General features: G+C 39.3%; 1 pseudogene; it reads right to left on the reverse strand.

Annotated features, from left to right (window-relative positions):
• Positions 1-364: 364 nt before the first annotated feature.
• Positions 365-545, reverse strand: LOC113406020 (annotated as a pseudogene).
• Between the last annotated feature and the right edge of the window lie 19,211 nt (positions 546-19,756).

The following is a 19,756-nucleotide window of genomic DNA, read 5'->3' on the forward strand; positions in this document are numbered from 1 at the left end:
ATGGAGCCCATCAGTGCTTGCAGACTATTGCTGGACAGTGACAAGAGATGCTCCATTTAATGAATACAAGAGACAAGCCAAGAAGTGCCGAGTAAACACTGAATAGGACTAAACTATGTACAGAATAGTTTTTTGCCTTTTGTTTCATAATAAATTTTATTTATATAACCCTTTTGCTGATTTTTAAAGTGTTACATAAACAGGACAGATGAAATATTATCATGTAAAGCAACCATAAACACATGAAAAGACCTAGGTTTACAATTTATGATTAAAACTCTACTATCTACACAATATACATAGCAACAGAGGGTCCTGTGGCACCTTTAAGACTAACAGAAGTATTGGGAGCATAAGCTTTCGTGGGTAATAACCTCACTTCTTCAGATGCAAGTAATGGAGAGGACAGAGCAAGCTCCTATTCCATCCCCCTGTTTCAAAAATCTTTAATATACAGTCCTCAATTAAAGGACATATCAGATATTAAAGTGATAAGAACAGATATAACTTGGAGAATTTTTTCACTTCAAGGTCCCAGAAGCAAAGACAAGGTTTTCATCTCGAGGCCAAAAGACCAAAAACATCAAGACATTTGATCATGGCCTTGGATAGACCAAGAGACTACCTACACTTGACCAGAGCTCGGAGAGCCGAGAAGCGATTAATTGCATCTGAAGAAGTGAGGTTCTTACTCACGAAAGCTTATGCTCCCAATACTTCTGTTAGGCTTAAAGGTGCCACAGGACCCTCTGTTGCTTTTTACAGATTCAGACTAACACGGCTACCCCTCTGATACTTGACAATATACATAGACATAAAATGTAAAAACTTAAATATCTTAGAAACAGTAGCCAATCAGTTGTTTTAATTCTCATATTTGAATTCAGCATATCAAAATACATAATAAATAGCACATTTTATCTCTGAAGCAGACGACTTCTCAAAAATTGTAGACCAGTGTAATTAATAATAATAATTAATAAAGAATGTGAGCTTTCAGTACATTGTTTGGCTAGAACAATATACTCCAAAATATCAACTAAAATGACCCCAAATAAGTTAGAAAACTTCAGCACTTATCTGTGGTGCCATTGTCATTTTTTTTCACTTTTCAGACTCAGTATAAATGAGACTGTAGCATCAAAACATGTTTGACTGGGTGTCAGAATTTGATGGAGTGAATCAGTTGTTAACATCGGTATTTGGGGTCAATCTCAGTTAACTTCTGTTTTGTGAACTATTCATCTAAAATAGTTTTACATCTCTAACAGAAATGAAGAAAAATAATTGAAATGAAAGGAGTAGTTTAGTACCAGAAAATAGACAGATGGAAGAATAGCTAATTGCTATAGATTCTGCCCTAGTGTAAATGGAATGCTCCACTTTTCATTTTGTTTTGAAGTACTATTAAAACATGTACAAAGGAAAACTGGTGCTGTCTTTCACTAAGCAAGTGAAGGATGCAGGAGACAGCTAGATTGACAAAGAGAGTGTTGACAAATCTCTTATGTGCCATTATATTTTCACTAGAGATATACTGAAAGGGCTCATGGAAAAACAAGGGTCTTTCAGAGTGTTTCTTCCCTTAAATAGAAACATATGTTTTATGAACACTGCATCAAAGAAAGATTTGTCACAACTTTCTGACAACTTTGGCATAATATACATTAATCTGCTTTCTCAATTGTAAAGATGGCTTACCTCTTTTCTTTCACTCGGAACAAACTTTTTTTCTAGTATTATGTAAATTATGTTCTCACAGCACTCTTTCAGTTATGCTTACTTACAATCTATAGCAGTGGTCTCCAACCTTTTTAAGCACAAGTTCACTTTTTAAATTTAAGTGCAACCCAGGATCTACCTCAATGAAAATGTAGAAATAACAGTTATCACACAAACCCAAACACCCTTGCCCTGCCCCTGCCCAGCCCCTTCCTGGAGGCCATGCCCCTGCCCCGCCCTGCCTCTGGAGCCCTGCCCTGCTCACTCCATCCCCCCTCCCTCTGTTGCTCACTCTCCCGCACCCTCACTCACTTTCACCAGGCTGATACAGGGGATTGGGGTGTGGGAGGGGGTGCGGGCTCTTTCTTTCTTTCTTTCTTTCTTTCTTACAAAAAACAGTCTTCAATTCATATTATCTGTCCTGAAATGTGACTTAGTAAATCTTTTGTTGTTGTTGTTATTTAGTAAAATGTCATGTACCCGCCGGAACGCCCCCCCCCCCCTGCCAGTGGCACAGCCCCGTCTCGCTCCCCCATCCCCTCACTCCCAGGTTCAGCCTGGGCGCCGAGCTGCTGGGCAGGGCGCTGCTCTGTGCTGGGGGATGCAGGAGCGGGGTCAGATGCGCCCCCAGTCACCTGGGCCTGCACTCCATGGTTCAGCCCCTCTTTTTCCTCCTCCTCCTCTTCCTCCATCCCAGGCTCAGGCTCCGCACGCCTCGCCCCTGGCAGGCTGGAGCCGGCTCCTAGGGCGGGCCCGGCAGGGACAAGGAGCCGGTCGCTCACCGCAGCTCCTGCTCCGCAGTGCTGCAGCCCACCCCCGTGGGGGTCAAGGCCTTTGCTGGGGCTGTGTGAGCCCTGCGGTGCCAGCTGTGTCCGAGCCCGGGGCCCGTCCCAGTCACCCCCGATCCTGCGTGCCTCGGCCGGGCTCCTGCCCCTGCCCTTCCCGCAGCCTTTGGGAGCCCAACGTGAGTGCAAAGCAGCTGACGCCGCCACACAGGTCCTGAGCTGAGGCCCCTGTCTCCCTCCTGGGGGAGCAGCCCCCTTGCCAGCCCCCCTTGCCTGCCCGGTGCCGGAGCTCGCACTCACCAGCTCCATGAAGGCCACCCCCTCCTTCCAGGAGGCTTGCGCCGCCATACAGCTGATCAGCAAGCCTGGGAGGGAGGAGGAATGCCATGTGCTTGGGGAAGAGACAGGGCCAGGGCGGGGATTTGGGGAGGGATCCAATGGAGCAGTGAGGGGGCGGAGTCGGGGCGGGAGGGGCGAGAGCCCTTCCGGGCTCCGCCTGTGCGCTGGAGCGGAGGGCAAAATTACTTGTTTGTCAAGTAACATCGGTCAGGACGCGGGACAAACAAGCAAATATCGGGACAGTCCCAATAAAATCAGGACGTCTGGTCACCCTATGTACGCCCAAGAAGATAACACTAACTTACTTAAAAGGAAACTCCGATTAAAATATACGGTTCATAAACTACATGGAACAGATGTTTGACCCTGATTCAGCCTCTCTATGACAAATATGCTCTGGCAAATTTGGATTGCAGAATGGCATCTTGGCATCTACTCTAACTTCTGTCATGGGCCTCACTGGCTTTGGAGGTGCTCACAATTTGAGACACGGAAGATGACTTTAAGCTTACAGTCCATACTTCTTGGAACAAAATCTCATCATTCTCTATTTTTCCATTTACTAGTGTAGCACATTCCATTCTTGACACATTTTTTTATGTTATAGTATAATTATTTATAATTAAAACACTGAAAGAACAGATTGGTGTGAGCCTTTGGAGGCTCTATGCACCCATTAACCAGACAGAGGAAGAAGGGGCTTATTGGCACCTTGATCTCTCCTTTCATTAATTTAAACCCTATCCAAGGTCCTTGGGAGCTTCTTGCTCCCATTTCAGCTTCCCCCTCTACTCCATACAACTGTTATATAGGAACAGTGTTTTTGCAGATGTTGTGGATCTGAATGATTTGCTGTTTTGGGGGTCAGGAAGGAAATTTTTCTTCTTGTTGGTGTCCAATTTTCAGAGGCCTGATGGGTTTTTTCACCACCCTCTGAGCATCTTGGGGGCAGAGTTAGGTTAAACAGAAGTAGGACTTAGTAATTATTGGTGTTACTTTGTAGGGAAGGTAGTTTGTCACACCTTGTAGCTGTGTCCTGTGCAGTTAAATGGCAAAAAGAGCCAGTTACCAGACGTAAAGGTCCAGGGATTTTGTTGATAGATCTTGTGCCTAAGTGATAAGAGAATACCTTGAAATCTTCATGGCTCAAGGTGTCTCGCCGTCCACTTCTGGAACCCTCTGTCCTCCTCGCAGATGAGAATTCAGAAGAGCAAGCTGAATCCTAGGGGTAGGCTGAGGAGGGTCTACCCAGAGTTATGGAATATATGGTTGAAGCCCTATAAACCCGTGCTGGAACCACTTAAAATGCCTGGTATACGACAGTACGGGTGACAGGGTGGGTAGCACCATCCTCTATGTCAAGTTTAATAAAGTTGCAGCCTGCAACTTAAAATTCATCTGTGTCCTGATTATTGTGTTCTTGAGAACCTTAAGTGAATTTGATTGCTACCATTGCTGTTCCTATACTGGCTAAAGAAATATGTATTTGACCAACAGCTAGACATTCATTCTTTCTCAATCTGTTGTTTCAAGCTCTTATAAAATAAAGTAGCCACAGGGAAAACTTTTAATAATATAACACAGGGATCGGCAACATTCAGTGGGCCGGGCTGGTTTGTTTACCTGCCGCTCCAGGCCAATGGGGGCTGTGAGAAGCCATGGCCATCACATCCCTCGGCCCACACCATTTCCCGCAATCCCCATTGGCCTGGAGCGGTGAACCGTGGCCAGTGGGAGCCGTGATCAGCCGAACCTGCGGACGCGGCAGGTAAACAAACTGGCCCAGCCTGCCAGGGGGCTTACCCTGGTGGGCTGCATGCCAAAGGTTGCCGATCCCTGGTATAACAAATTAACCTAAGACTCTTCCACTAGAATTCTTTGAGAGGGTCAACAAGCATGTGAACAAGGGGGATCCAGTGGATATAGTGTACTTAGATTTTCAGAAAGCCTTTGAAAAGGTCCCTCACCCAGGGCCGGCTCCAGCATTTCTGCTGCCCCAAGCAAAAAAAAAAAGCCGCGATCGGCAGCGGCAGGTCCTTCGCTCCTAGAGGGAGTGAGGGACCTGCCGCCCCGAATTGCCGCAGGTGCCGTCCCTCTCCCTTGGCGGCCCCAAGCACCTGCTTGTTAAGCTGGTGCCTGGAGCCGGCCCTGCCCTCACCAAAGGCTCTTAAGCAAAGTAAGCTGTCATGGGATAAGAGGGAAGGTCCCCTCATGGATTGGTAACTGGTTAAAAGATAGGAAACAAAGGGTAGGAATAAATGGTCAGTTTTCAGAATGGAGAGAGGTAAATAGTGGTGAGGTAAATAGTGGTGTCCCCCAGGGATCTGTATTGGGACCAGTCCTATTCAATATATTCATAAATGATCTGGAAAAAGGGGTAAACAGTGAGGTGGCAAAATTTGCAGATACAAAACTACTCAAGATAGATCTCTCAAAACTGGGTGACTGGGCAACAAAATGGCAGATGAAATTCAATGTTGATAAATGCAAAGTAATGCACAATGGAAAATATAATCCCAACTAATCATATAAAATGATGGGTTCTAAATTAGCTGTTACCAATCAAGAAAGAGATTTTGGAGTTATTGTGGATAATTCTCTGAAAACATCCACTCAATGTGCAGTGGCAGTCAAAAAGGCAAACAGAATGCTGGGAATAATTAAGAAAGGGATAGATAATAGGACAGAAAATATCATGTTGCCTCTATATAAATCCATGGTACGCCCACATCTTGAATACCATGTGCAAATGTGGTCGCCTCATCTCAAAAAAGATATATTGGAACTGGAAAATGTTCAGAAAAGGGCAACAAAAATGATTAGGGGTTTAAAATGGCTGCCCTATGAGGAGAGATTAATAAGAGTTGGACTTTTCAGCTTGGAAAAGAGATGACTAAGGGGGGGGAATCTGATTGAGGTCTATAACATTATGACTGGTGTGGAGAAAGTAAATAAGGAAGTGTTATTTACTCCTTCTCATAACACAAGGACTAGGGATTACCAAATGAAATTAATAGGCAGCAGGTTTAAAACAAACAAAAGGAAATATTTCTTCACACAATGCACAGTAAACCTGTGGAACTCTTTGCCAGAGGATGTTGTGAAGGCCAAGACTATAATAGGGTTAAAAAAAGAACTAGATAAATTCATGGAGGATAGGTCCATCAATGGCTATTAGCTAGGATGGGCAGGGATGGTGTCCCTAGCTTCTGTTTGCCAGAAGGTGGGAATGAGCGACAGGGAATGGATCACTTGATGGTTATCTGTTCTGTTCATTCCCACTGGGGAACCTGGCATTGGCCACTGTTGGAAGACAGGATAGTGGGCTAGACGGACCTTTGAGCTGACACAGTTCTTATGTTCTTATGTTTTATGTTCAATTCCTACTGAGAAAATGTTTAAGTACTTAAATGTAGCATATCACTGTTTTAATTAACAGAAGTGTCCTTGTGATTTCCTCACTATTGTAAATATCAACATTTCAGAACATCATTATTAAAAAACCATAAAGTCTAATTTCTTTAAAAATATGATGAATCCCAAAGTTAAGAATAGATCAGCTGTTTTATGTATCACCTATAATAAACCCTCACAATGAGTTATAATTATTGCACAATGCAATACAACTTTATTTGTTATAGACGAAAATCCCTGGCTTTGAGACCATTTGAGAATTGCACTCTGATCACTATCACATGCAGCACTAATACCTCTTCAACTATCTGATTACCACTGATCTTTCCTACTTTGATTCACCCCTTTTACACAGACCTTCCCACTATGCTCTCCCTTGTAACAGGCCCTTTAAATCAGGAGGCAAAATCAGATGCAGCCATAAACTGAATATTATCATCTGATTGCTACCTGTTGTTCTTCTGTCCTTTCCATATAGTAAGTATTTTTGCTCCTGTTATGTTTTCTCCAGGCTATGATTTTCTCATTGTGTACGTAGCTCCTGACAAGTATTACAATATTAATGTAGTAGCTGAACTTTTGAAGTGAATATTAGATTCCAGAGAGGGAGAGGGTAAATAGAAAAAAAAATAACAACAACATTTGTTGTGTCTACAGAGAGGAAGTATGATCATGTGGTAACTAGTCTGTTACTTATGAGACCTGGCTTCAATTCCGTGCTCTGCCACATACTTCCTGTGTGACCCTAGGCAAATCACTTAATCTCTCTCTGTGCTTTCCTTACCCATCTGCAAAATGGGTGTAGTAGCACTTCCTTACCTTTCAGGGTATTGTAAAGATAAATACATAACTGTGAAGTGCTCAGATACTATTGAAATGGGGACCATATAAGTAACTCCAAATAACTAACTAAGATAAATATGATTTAACTATATAATTTGTGTCTTTTGTATTTAATGTTTGTATTTGAATATCTTCTTGCATATATATGTTGTATGGTTTACCTTGTTATAACAGAAATGTTTAACCCAAAAGAGCAGAGGAATGAGGCTGAAGTCTTTGTATGGAAGAGGAACCATGATACAAACAACATCTGGATTGTATTTCTTTTGAACAGCTGTTTAAAAAACATTACTTTTCAGTGTCATAATTCTTCTTCCAAATATAATACCAATTTTCAATATTTTTCAATATTTCCATATTTGTTCTCATTGATTTGATTAAGCAGTTAAGAAAAGTCTTGCATTCAGATGACTTTCATTATATAACCCATGAGCAATAAAACTCTGTGTGTGTGTAGTATGTACCATATATCTCTATTCACTTTAGAAAAGTAACCATTTTAACACAATAAAGCTGATGCAAAGCAGGGCCACCCAGAGGATTCAGGGGGCCTGGGGCAAAGCAATTTCGGGGGCCCCTTCCATAAAAAAAAGTTGCAATACTATAGAATACTATATTCTCATGGGGGCCCCTGTGGGGACCGGGGCCTGGGGCAAATTGCCCCACTTGCCCCCACCCCCCTCTGGGCGGCCCTGATGCAAAGTAAAGCTGAAATGTTAATAGAGAATATAGGAGACAATGGGAATTCAGGAGTCTCTCTGGTACCCTATGCTGCTGCTGCTTGCTGAACATTGCAAGCAGCAGCCTAATTAATCTTCTCCATCTCAGTCTATTGAGAGAAAGTTCCTGGTTGTTACCCTTCCCAATGCCTGTTGACAGTGCAATATTAGCAGAAGCCAAAATATAATGGGCATGACATGAATCATAATTTAAAAGAAAAGAAAAGAAAAGAAATTATTTTACATTCTAGCCTCTGTGGCAATGATAGGAAACAATGGTAATTATGTCTTGAAATGTCCAGATTCAACCAAAGCTACAACCAAATCTTTTCTTATTCAATCCTTCATATGTGAGACATAAACCAGTTGTCTTGTCTAATTAGATTGTAAGCTTTATGTGGCAGGGACTGTCTACTTCTCTAAGTTTATACAGTGCCTACCACAATGGAGTACCATTCTTGGTTGGCCCTTAAAACCTACAATAATATTACTACTATTACTACTAGTCATAATACTGTAATACAGTGACACCTCAGCTGACCTCATCTTTTCCTTCTCACTTTTGTAGATTTGAACATTTTTTACTGTGTTTGTCTTAAATAGTTGTTTCATTTAGGGGAAAAAAAGACGAGGTTGTAGTCATTAAAAGAATGATAGGCTTAGATAGCCTCCTGGGCATCTGTTTTTACAGACCTATTATTTCTGAATTTAGAGAATCTGCAAAACAACAACAACAACAACAACATTGTCTTTGTTTTGTGGAACAGGAAAAGATTTGCATTTAACAAGAAATTTCACTGTGTATTTTGTTACATTTTTGCTTTGTCTAAAATCCTAGTCCTGCATAAGCACATTGTCAAAACACAACAGAGTAAGAAAAGGTTTTTGGAAGAAAAATCAGCAACTCTTTCACAATTTGGTGTATAAGTAAACAGTGATTTTACTTCCAAATATATTTTGAGTTATAGGGAAAAATGTTTTTATTTCCATGCTTGCCTAAGTCACAATTTGGCTTAAAATCTTTAGGAAGCATGGGAAATTTCAGCTCAAAAGGATATTATTTTTGAAAGTTATAAATAACTGTATTGAGGAATTAGACCATGGCATTGCAAACAGTCTGATTGGGGTGGTGTAATAGATGGAACTACTCATGCTAGTAGAGTTAAGCATGTGTAAGTGTACACAGGATTGGACCTTGGAATGAAAATCCCTGCGTATTTTAAAAGTATTTCCTTTATTTAATTTAATTATTATATAAATTATAACTATGTTACAAGATTGTTGTGCCTTTCCAAGACAGCTTAGGGTGGGTTTTTAAAAGTGTCTAAAAGAGTGAGATGGCCGATCCCAATTGAAAGTCGGAGCTAAATTTTCTCTCACATTCTATTTTTGTCTCAACTGCAAAATAAAAACTAATGGTGAGAGTTTTCAAATGTGACTTTCAATGGTACTTAACTCCATTAGGCAGTTTTGTAAATCTCATCCTGAGATCCCGATCCCACATACTCTTATGCACATACGTAACTTTACTGGCTACTCACAGTAGTAAAATTAAGTAAGTGTGTAAGTGTTTGCAGGATCTGTTTTTGTTCTGCAGATGATAAAATTTAGTGTTGGCTAAAACAGACCAAATTCAATGCTAGTACAAATAAGTGCAACTCAATTTATTTTAAATGTGTTTTCTTTTCCTGATAGTTCTGATATATGTGACATGAGCGCTATTTCAGGGAAGAAGGGGGAGTCGGCTTGTCCTCTTTTTTCTTTTAATAATAGAAATCAATACATTGATTAAATCATTTGCTGAGGAAGAACACATGAAGGGCAAGTTTCACAAAGGAAACTAAAAGAAAAAAAATCAAAGTCAGAAGAATTCTGCCACAAAATAGAGGACTGTGTACTCTACTCAGAAATGCTTGGGATCACTCTCTGGATTGCATTTGGTCAAATGTCATCATGCTGCTAGTCTGGCAATAAATCGTGCAACTCCATTAGTGATTCAAATCAAAAGTGGCAGTTAAGATTTTAGTCACTGCATTTTCCAAACATAGATTAATTAGTTCAATCGGGAGTAGCTGATTATGGGATGGCAGCCCATAGATTACATGGGTACCATCCATTGTTGTAAGATCATATCGGAAGACTTAGACATGGACTCATAAATTGCTGTCATCCATCTTTATTGTCTGTTCTTTTCTTTCCCACTGTGAAGTTTCTTTTCCCTGACTGGGTAGTGATACAACCAACAATTTTTTTTACTTTATTCCTAAATTCCCTTTTTTAATTTAATAAAACCCTGTACCAAATTATTTCCCTAATACTCAGGCACCTGACTTCATTAATGGGAAAGTAAAATACAGAAATTTGAATAGGTAGCTGACATACTCTGCCTCTGCTGCTTTAATTGTGCCAGCCCATTTGGGGTTGCCTTGCTAATATTTTTTTACCCATGACATTTGAAAATCTCTGAGTAAATAAGCAAGACACCCTGGTAATTATTATTTAAACTCCACACTCAGATCCCACAGAATGATGGGAAATAAGGCACATGGGGTGGCTCTCCCCTGCCCAAACTAAATAACTAAATGTCCCCCAGCTTGCTCCGTATCACACAGAAGATGCCAATTCCCATGGAAGGGATCTGATGGGTTTGGAGGAAGAGAAGGAGTAGGAATAAAGGACAAGCAATGACACAGAGGCAGCCCTCACACACAAACTTGGCACCTTATTGTTCCTGTCCAATGGCAGAAGAGGCTGATCATGCCTGGTAGTTAGGACTGATACAGAAATGGAAGCACTCTGTGGCATCATTTCTCTTGCTCCCAATCCCATGGGATCCTCTTTCTGGGGAACTGGGATCTACTTTGTCAGCTGGGCAAGTGAGGAGTGATAGTCTCTTCCCATGGCTTATTTCTCATGACCTTTCATGAGTTTTATAACTTAATCTTGACATTGTGTGCATTAGTTTACCTATTTCTGAACTCTAGGACAAGCCCTGAAGGAGATTCTGAGGGCAACAGGCAGTGGTGTTGTTTCTGCAAGTATATGCTAAGGCAGAGATCTGGAGCTCTTTACATATCTATCTAACTTCTTATGTCATGCTCATCACCGTGGTCTCAGACAGCTTGACAAATTTGTATTTTTTTAATCCAATAACCATTCACTTTAAAGTGCTTCATTTTTAGAGGCACCAAACGTACCTGCAGCTCTATTGACTGCTGTGAGACATCTTGGTGCACAGTGTGTCTGAGAATGAGACCCTTTGTTTCTTTACCTGCTCCAACACAGAATTATTATAGTATTCTTTGATGAATGTGGAAAAGCTTAGTCAAATTTCTATTGCATTTTGCCAGGGGGCTTAGCCTCTGTTGATTTCTGAAGACTATTATTTTGGAGAACCTATCCCCAGATATTTTTAAGAGAGCTGGCATGGAGGACATACCAAGCTTACTCCACTGACTGGAAAATGTGGCAAAAATCCCAGTAGTGCAAATTTGCAGGGTCTCCTGTCTCGTATGTTGGAGTAGACCATATAGGGGATAATAGTGCTCTGAGGCATTAAACCCAATCCATGGAGAGATGGTGGCACCATAAATACAAATTATTTCAATTACTTTACTGTTTTATTCTGTCTTTACTGCTTTGGTGCAATACAAACAACATTTATCAGCCTGATCCTTAAAAACATTAATATTCCATTTACATGGGAATAAAGAATACTTGCGTGTGTAAACATTTCAGGATCAGGCTTTATACCACTTTGCATTACTTAAAAAAAAAAATATCTCTATTGGGCCTTACCCAGATCTTTTCAAGGATGAATTCAAGTTTTTTCTGCAGTTTACAAGCCAGCACACAAAAAAAAGGGACACCCTAATTTCTAGCTTATTGGAAACTTTACAGTGTATGGAATGCTATAATGAATTGGTCTGAGACAATATAGGCTAATGGGTAGTGTTATTCTTGACAATAGCTCACTTGAAATTCTAATGCTTTCTGAACTTCTTACCACATTTTTGGTGATCCAAGATTTGTTTCCATGGGAACAGGAATGGAAATAGCAGCCTTCAGCAGAGTTGTCAGATTCAGCGATTGAATCTTTGAACTGCCATTGCTATTTTGTAGACTCTAAATCTATTGATTCCTAGAGTCTATGCCCTACTTAATTTTGCAAAATACTGTAAATAATCAATATAGTGTTTATAAAACAGGCATGATCATTTTCTGATTATTATTATTCACTATTTGTATTATTGTAGGACCTAGGAGCCTTTGTCATAGACCCATTGTACTAGGTGCTGTACAAATATCTTATATTTAAATAAATAAACAAACAAACAAACAAATAAATAAATATAAATGCACTCAACCTCAATTTGAGTGATAAGGGGGATAGAGACATTGGCCCATTTATTGCAGAACTGAATTTGGCCTATAGTGAACTGTGATGCTCAGAATTAAAACTTTTCTAACAATTATTTCTGATACTCCCATGCAAAAATATCAATTCAAGAAAACCTAGTAGTAGGAAAAATGGTTGGCACTCTGCTGGCTCAAGCAATATCATGAATATCATGAATCTTTCTTCAGGCAAAATTCTACCCCTTTATGCCAAGATGGCTGGATTAATGTGTCATAGGGCTTCACAGGAGCATATTGCTTGGGATGGCAAAGAGAATTTTCTGTTTCCTGGATACCGTGTGTTTACAATATCTTGGCATCAGTGGACTGATGTAGCCCTGAACTTGTGTCTAGATTTCTAGAAATAAAGTGTCAGAGGACAAAAGGGTAAGTTACATAACTACATACTGTGCACCACACGTGCAATGCTGAGACTGCATGTAAATGTTCTTCCTAACCTTCTTACCTGTCAAGGTTCCTCTTACCTGCCATGCTGCTCCTACTAGTTTGTAACAACTCTCAAAATAGCTCAGCTACTGCTCTGATATTTGCATACTTAATAAATCAGTGTAACTACCTGTGGGAGTAAGACAAGCAGGAATTGTGTCCCTGTTTAGAAGCTTAATTAGAAATTATTATTCCTTATTATTTGTTTATCTTCAAGGCCCATTCACCGCTCGTTTGTTTACAAATGACAACCACAGGTAGGTCTTACTGGGTAATTTGTTTGTGTAGAAACTATCTAACCCTTATTATTCCAGACAATTAGTAAGTTGTGTTACCTACCATGAAGAGGGATAGAGTGAAAACTTAAAGTAAAAAGCCTACAGTTTTACAAAAGGGGCTACTAAATAAATGGTGTTTTATTTTCCATACAATATAAAACAGGGCAAACTGATAATTTTGATTATTTAATTTCTGAAGAAATCATTCTTGCAAAGCTTATCCCAAATAAACATTAGTTTCTGGAACAGTTAAGGAGTTTTATTTATTTATTTATTTGTTTGTTTATTTTTCAGAATCTGAAGTTTATTTTCATAATTATTTTTATAAGCAACATTTTAAGACACCTGTCAGGATGATTGATTGGGAGGGGTAGAGGGAAGACGCCAAGACAAAGTAAACCAACTCAGTATTCTTTTTTATACAATTAATTTTATTCCTAATTCATTGAAGCATGCTGATGCTCACTTGAGATAAAAAACAGAAAGACAACATCAAGTCAAGTCTAAAAACAAATACATATTTAATCAGCTAAGGTTTTTATTTGTATTTATTTAGATTTCTAGAACACTTAAGACAAACACAAGCATTGCAACAGTATTTCTGGAAAATCATTTTAGACCAAGTCAGGTTCACTTTGACTAGTTGCTATCCATGGGGTGTGACTTGTCTTTTAAGTAACATGGGGCCAGATTCTCAATCAGTGTAAACTGTTGTATCTCTGTTGGAGTCAACAGAGCTACAATGATTTGCACCAACTGAATTTGTTTCTTTTGCATGATTGGATAACCAGGACTTCTTAAATGGGTGAATAAAAATAAAAATAACAAACTTCCTGGATGAATTTTCAGATGCATGATGATTTTTTCTAAGATCTGTAAAACTTTCAGGATTAACAATTCATCAATAAAGTGGCAAATCCTAATAAAAGCTAACATGACCCCACTCGTAACAACAGAGTGAATTTACCATATTTATTCTTTGTTTGCCAAATGTTTGCAGAATACTTTTATATTATTCACGTGATTATAAATACATTTGTACTTATGCTATGATCGTATCTTAAATTTGTTTTTGAAGAATGCCTAAAATGATAAACAAAGAAGTTTTGATGCGATTTCAGCTGCGTTTCTGAACGTATGTTATGATAGCAAGGGGCACACTGGCACTTTTTTACAAGTGGATTCCTGCATCTAATTTTTATATCAGTAATCTCAATTGTAAACAGCAAAAACAAATACACATAGCTACAATATTTGCTTTAACTTATGTTTAACTTTAACAAATATCTTCCTTGATAGATTTAAATAAATGCCGTGTTGTCTGAGTTCAACAGTAACAAAAAGCTGCAATGGATTAGCTTTGGCATCACCCTGCAGTTACAGAGATAGAGTTGCTGTGGGTTGCATTTCAGGATGCCATGGGCTGTATTAGGCTCCTGTGACACACACTGCATTAGAAAAAGCAGCCACTTTGGGGGATTTGGTCAAAAATATTCTTTGGACATTGAGTTATTGATGAGGTTGATAAAAGAGATTTGTGAACCACAAGCACTTGTGTGCCAAAATATTTCTTATGCTAGTGTGCAGAAAAATGTACCTTGTCATATGAACCTAAGCTAACGTAACTCAGTCATCTTATAATATGTGGCTTTCTCTCGAGCACAAACAGGGCCCTGTTCATTGCTGGAGGATTGCTGCAGGCACACATTCTGAAATGTGAAGGACAGATTCAACTTGCAACTTTTCATGATATCATTTTATGATACATTTAAAGCTCAGCAGCTGAATTTCAGGCCAAAAATATTTCAATTACTGCCACTGTGATGTTTAAATGAAAATATAATATTTGGGTTATCAATTTTGTATTATGAGAAAAGTATCAGAACCCTAAAAAAGTAAGTAACCTATTTTTTCATTGACCAGATTCCTTCTGCTTCTAATTTGGATGATTGAATGGAACAAAGCCAACCTGATTGTTAAATAATTTACAAGATACTGAATCATTTTTAAAAGGCCATTTTGCCACTCGTGAATTGAACACTGAGGCATGTTATGTGCTCATATATAGCTTATTAGATTATATCTCCTATGTCCTTCTGAAAACTCAACCCATTTGTCAGTTGGGAGTTTAAGTGACCTTGCATAAAGAAAGAATGGTAATTTTTCAAATGAAATAGTGAACAGTGACATGTCTTATGGAGGCATTTTGGAAACACTTTTTTTTTGTTTTATATCCTTAATCTAAGTACGTTTGTCCAAAAAGAGAGAGTATGAGAGCTTGATGAGACCAGGATCCAAAGGTAGTCTGCAATAATAATTGTAATTTTACTAGCACATTTGTTGTTGATAGGTTTAGCTTACTACTATTTTGCTTTGCTTTATCTCCCTTCTCTCCTTTGACATGCATCATTAAAAATATCGGTGTCCTCTGCATAAATATAGAAAACAGACAAGAACAAAATTAATCTTGCTAGTTCATAATTTCATTTTATTTAATACTGTTTATTTCAAAAGCGTTTCTAAGACATTCTCCTCAGCATTGTAGTGAGACGTGTTTCTTCAGCAGTTTCAAAGAGCCATTGTCAAAGTCACCATGGATAACATTCTTACTGCAGGGGCCACTTATATTCTATTCTATATAGGTCTTTATACTACTTTCCCCATCAGAGTGTCTGATTGCCTTCCAGTCATGCATTCAGTGATATGACTGACATCTGTCACATGTGGTTCACTTCCGTGCTCCTCCCAGAGTAATAGTTGTGTATGCAGTGAGGTGTTTTGTTTTTGTCGTGTTTCTTCTGTAATGTGTACATGCTTCTATGTGTTTATATTAGAGAAGGGAAAACTGAAGAAGTGCATCTTGTACTTGCCACTGAAGGTGGTATGGTTTTGGCAGTCATTAATTCCTGTAGGAGTTTGTTCTGCAGTCTTGGTCTGGCCTTCAAGCAAGCTCTGTCTCCTGCACTGATCATCTATAACCTTATGGTATACAGCTCAATTTTGCCTAAGGAGCAGAGTTAGCAACCATAGTCCTCATCTTGGAGCTTTAGAGGATCTTTTAGATAACCTGGGCCCAGACCATGAACAGGGTCACCAAGAGCGGGTTCGGGCCCCAGTGAAAAAAATGTTTTCGGGCCCCCCAGCAAGGGCAGACCGGCTAAACAGGAGGGCCGACGAGAGGGGGGGGAGGGAGGAAGCCGGGCCCTGGGCACCCTTCCGGACTGCCGGGCCCCAGTAAGGCGACGAGAGGGGAGGAAGCCGGGGAAGCTGGCCCCTTCTGGACCGCTGGGCCCTGGTAATTTGTATCGGCTTCCCCCTCCTCTCGTTGGCCCTGACCATGAAGCTCCTTGAGGATAAGGACTGAGACCTTGAACTTTACTTGATATTCTATGGGAAGCTAGTGTACAGAACAGAGGACAGGTTTGCTGTGCTCTTAGAAAATATGACTGCATGTGGTTGCATAGGACCTGAGAGAGGACTGATGCTTATGTGACTCTACAAGTTAGAAGTCTGGAGTGTAGTTTCCCATGATTACTCTATGAGTGCATCTCTCTATGGACTTAAGCTATTTTAAAACATTCCCCAGGACCTTTGCCACCTCTCTTAGGTAGGACAGCAGTATCTTATAGTAGACAGTTTTGAATGCTGTGGTAAGACCTAGAAAGATGAGATGGCCATCCTTCCATTTAAGCAACATTTTACCAATAGTTCTTTTATATCGTAGATTGGATATTTATTATTATTGGCCAGTGATTTTAAAACTAATAATCCTATTATATAAAAATGTGGGAGATTTTTTGTTATTCAGATCATTAGAATTTAAATAGACTCTAGTCACTCTGCAACACCTGATCAAAGGGGCTTCCATTTCTGCATGTGTGGTACAAAAGAGAACTATTTGTTCCTGTAGACTAACTCCCTTGAGATTGAACTCCACCAAATGAAATCTGTGGCTAAGGAATTTCTCCAATCTGTAGTCTGAAATTTGTGTGTGACGGTATGTGTGTGGGGAGTCTTTTTCCACCAGCCAACTTTTGGGACACCTCCAACAAACTGTTTTGTTTGTATGTGAGTCTTTCCATTTACTCCGATAGGCTTTGGATTAATCTCTTTATACACAGTGGACAGACTTTGGGCTTCATTTTCCTTCCTGACAGCTCCATTTTGAAGGAAAGTAAGGGTGGGAAGGATTGGACTGCAACCCCTTTAAATTTCCTCCCTGTCAGACAGGCAGAACATCAGTTAATGAGAGACAATGCCATCTAGTAGTTAGAAATCCTTGATTCTGTTTCTAGCTCTGACACTGACTTTTTGTGGGACCTTGAGAAAGGTCAGTTAGCTGCACTGTGCCTTGGTTTTCCATCTACAAAATGAAGCAATACAGTAATACTACCTAACAGAAGTTATTTATTTAGATATATACAAGATTGTATCCCTTCCATTACATATAATTTACAGTGGTAAAAATACTACAATAAGCCACGTAAATTGCCCATTGTGGATATTAATTAATGTAATGTATGTAAGGTATTTTGAGATTTTGGATGAACAGTCCAAACATAATAAGAGATCTTCTAACTGCAAAATCTGAAAAAAACAGGCAACCCAAGATGAACTGGCCCCTACTCTCAGAAGCAGCAGCTAATGAAACAATTTTTGGCAAGAGCGCTAAATGCTTTAGAAAGTGTTAATGGATGCCACATTGCACTTCAAAATGAATATATGATGGATAAAGAATTACGGTTATATTTTCATGTTAAGTGCACTGGGGTGGGTTTTTAACAGTACATTTGTTTGGAGTATGGACATTTCATAGACCGCTCTAACAACATGTTAAATGTGACTAAAGTTACATACCTAAATTAGTGGCCTTAGGTTCAGATATCCTGAGCACCCAGCACTCCCACTGATATCAAAGGGAATGCTGGGTGCTCAACATATCTGAGCATAAGGTCACTTATTTAGGTGCCTGATGCAGATCTAGGTGCCTAGCTTTTGACATCCAGCTTTAAGGAGTTTAGCTGAAATTTTCAAAGGAGCATAAGGGAGTTAAGCACCAAAAATCTCATTGAAATTCAGTGAGATTTAGGTACATAAGGCCTCGTCTAACCAAGAAATTTACATAGTTTAACTAAAGTTGTGATTTTAAACTGATTTAATAAATCTGGTGCACAAAGCTGTTTGGACAATCTTATTTCAGTTTAAATTAGGTTTGATTTAGTAATCAACTTCAGCTAATTGAAATAAGCCACTCTTAATCTGAAATAAGAGTGTTCAGACAGGGATTTTCATTAGTTTATCTAAACTGGTTTACAAACTGATAAAAGTTAAACCAGGGCAACTTTCTCATTTAGACGTGGCCTTATGCACCTTCAGAAAATCCCAAACACTGGCATTTATTCACAGCAGAGATCCAAATTCGGCTCCCTTGTGAAATGTGGTGCTCACCTGGAGCATGACATTCCAGAGAATATTTTTAAATTCATATTTCTGTATGAACCTTGCAAATTGCTCTTCAGCTAGATTCCCTGAAAATCATTAGGGAAAGGCGATGAATCATCTTTCAATAGCTGTTTGCATTTATAATGAATATTGCTCCTTTGGTTTTTACCTGCCCATTCCAATTCTGGAGAGCTCAGGCACACAAAGCATTTATTTACATCTCTAATAATCTACATTAATATTTAGCCATCTTCTTTTCTGTTTTTCTTTTCTTTTTTCCATGAGTGAGTTGTACATTAGCAATCTAAAATATTCCAACGCTCTCTCCCTGGGGATGCAGAGAAAGCAGATTAAAAAGGGAACAGCTGTCCCCCTATCTCCATTTATTTCTCAATATCAGAATGAAAATAGCATGGCAAGAGTTCCAATTTTAAGCATTTATTTTTCACCTCCATCTTTCATTACCTTATTAAATCTAAATTAAATACTTATTTGGGGACACTTAATTTAAAGTGTTATCCTTTTATTTACTTTAATTGAGTTCCCAGATGCCAAATTGAATTGGTATTCAAAGTCTTTTCTTTGGCAGAATGCCACACAATAGTGTGAACTTTTTTTTTTTTTATTAAGGCTTGTTTTTATTTCTATATCACAGTAACAATAACTTTCCCCTTACCTTTTAAGGTGATACTGTCATTATTTGATCAATATATTTACATGACCAGTATAGACGGTGGGCCAAATTCATCCTTGGTGGGATCCCTTTGAAGTCATAGATGACACCAAGAATTAACTTGATTTATTGTTCTAATGAACTTATTTTGATTTAAGAATATATCAAGGATGTTTCTAATAGCAATTTTAAAGAAATTTGTCCTAGGGTATGCCTTTAGTTTAGATGTTTCCAAACTGTAACTACATGCATCCTAAGTAAGAGGGAAGTGAGTTTATGTATTGTGCAGATGACAATACAATTTCTCACCCAGCATGAAATAAGTCTTATGTTGGATTATTTAACTTTATTAGTGTTCCATTCAGTAAAATAAAGACTGCTTGCTTGGCTGCCAACCTACAGAAGCTCCATGGAACCTTTTGCTTGATTTTTAAACTCAAGGAATTACATGCTACAGAAGGAATAATCAGACTCTGTTTTCCCAGCAGTGTATGCATCCCCTCTGTTCCCAGTTGACAGAGACTGGGTCATATCACACCCTCCCACTGAAAATACTGCAGGAGAAGTCTAAATGGAGACAATATATGTAAGTAAAGGGCCATAAGGTTCACATTTCACAGTTTTCCCTGTGCCAAACCCTTTGTTTATTGGATTTAGGAGGGGTGTGGATTTGGGGGAAGGGTCAGAGTGTGGGGA

This window comes from Terrapene carolina, unplaced genomic scaffold (genome assembly GCF_002925995.2).
Source record: "Terrapene carolina triunguis isolate 2854851 unplaced genomic scaffold, T_m_triunguis-2.0 Scaffold21, whole genome shotgun sequence".
In the NCBI taxonomy this organism is placed as follows: Eukaryota; Metazoa; Chordata; order Testudines; family Emydidae; genus Terrapene; species Terrapene triunguis.